Genomic DNA, 1,902 nt, shown 5'->3' on the forward strand with positions numbered 1-1,902 from the left:
TGTGGTCAGCCCCTTGCTCTGTGGCGTCGGCTTCAGGCTCTTGCCCGCCTTGATCTCAGCCAGTAGCTCCGAGTTGTCGCCCGTTGGGGACATCATGTTGAAGGACTTGGTGCCTACCGGAGGCAGGAAAGGAGGCGCTAGCTGGAAACCGGGGGGCGTTCCAGCTGCCCCCACCTATCCCTTGGCCGCCTGTCCCTCCCTAAGCCAGGATGGGAGGGCCCTCGGCCCAGAGGGCAGCTCTCCAGATCCCATTCAGGGCCACCAGAGGCTGGGAGGGCCCCAGGACCACGGCTGCCCCACCACCCTCTTGGCTCTACTCACAAAGTGTAGGGCCCCTGCCTGGAGGCCCCTGGGAGTTCATGGTAGCTCCCGGGCCCGCCCTGGGAACGCTAGTGTATGTCTCCGCCCAGCCACTGACTGCCCAGCTCCAAGACACTACCTAGGGCCAGCCACCCGACCTTTGCCCCAGGTTCCCTGGCTCAGCCCAGCCGGGGTGGAGTCTCCCTCTGGCCCTCTCCCTGCATCAGCAAAGCTCAGTGACCCTTGGACTGAGTCAACTGGGGCATCCATGGCCACAGAGAGTCGGGACCCTGGCGTACCAGCACCCAGCTGGACCCCTGCCTCCTCCCCACACCCGCAGACAGACGTGCACATAGACACTGGTTGCAAGGCGGGAGCACATTTACGGCAAAGCATGGCTCAGGTCTGGGGGGCCCAGGAGAGCAGAGCCCTTACTAAGGCTGCGGGAGAGGGACCCAGGAAGAAGGGCAGGTGGATGTCATGCAAATGCCCAGGACAGCGTTTGCATGTTCCTACTCAGCTGGCGGAGGTGAAGGGACAGGGGGAAGGATGTCTTTTGAGCCCCGAGGGAGGGGCCAGGTCTGTGTGGGAGGAACAAATGGGCCAATAGCACTTGGATTCCCAGGCTGGGCCACAGGGAGGGTGCGGCAGGCTCATTTATTTAGGCAAAACCATCAGCCAGGCGCAGAATGCTTGGGTGCATATATGGGTGTGTTGTGGCATGAGGGCAGGTGTGGGGTGCTCCTGGGGCATGGAGGCCCCCTCACCTGCCAGCCTGACCCTGCCCTTCCTCAAGTCCCAGCCCCCTCTGCCTCACTTTCCTGCCTTCTCCCCCACCCCGCGCCGCAGCCTTAGCCAGGAGCCGCACACAGCTACTCACTCTTCCTGTGTCTCAGGACTCTCACTTCTAGGAACCAAGAGGAGAGAAGTGACAGTGCAGTTAGGAGGGAGAGGGAGCCAGGATGAGACTGGGACAGTGGGGGATAGGGAGAGAGGCCAGGGAGGGCGGGAGGGGGGAAGAAGAGAAGAGAGGAGGAGCTTTCCTGCCCATCTGACCCTGGCTCAGGCACTCTGGGGCCCCACAAGGGTGGTCCCTCGGTTCCCAGCCTGGCTGGTGCCTCTGAGGGCTGGGTAGGGCTGCCCTGGTTTTGAGGCCCTTAGCAAGGGCCTCTGTCTCGGCTTAGGGTTGGGATAGGGCACCCAGCCCGGGCTCTGCTGGGAGAGGGTGTCTGGGAAGGCCAGAGTGCAATTTTCTTCCATTTCTAGTTTCACCCTCATCCCTGCTCCAGGCTGCAAAGGGAAGGAGAAGCTGGGTCAGGGGTTTTCTGGAGCCTTGGCCAGTATGGACAAGCTACAATGGCTCTGGGTCCCAATGGAAACTCCAGAGAGCCCAGCTCTGCACTCCCAGTCAGGGAGATGAAGCTTTGAGTGATGACAGTAAGCACTGAGTGGGGGTGAGATGGAAGCACCAGCAGCCAGGAACCACTTCCTGGGCCTTCCAGGAGGCCTGGCAGGCAGGACACTGTCCTATCCTACAGAAGAGAAGTCCAGGCACATCCTGATCACCAGTCTACCCCCCCCCCCTTTTTGAGTCAGAGTCTC

At 61.7% G+C, this 1,902-nt stretch overlaps 1 protein-coding gene across 1 annotated transcript in view; it reads right to left on the reverse strand.

Annotated features, from left to right (window-relative positions):
* Positions 1-1,902, reverse strand: part of ESPN (espin) — a 12,591-nt gene that overhangs the window by 7,167 nt on the left and 3,522 nt on the right.

Source organism: Carlito syrichta, unplaced genomic scaffold (assembly GCF_000164805.1).
Source record: "Carlito syrichta isolate Samal-C Ts95f unplaced genomic scaffold, Tarsius_syrichta-2.0.1 Scaffold135623, whole genome shotgun sequence".
NCBI lineage: Eukaryota > Metazoa > Chordata > Mammalia > Primates > Tarsiidae > Carlito > Carlito syrichta.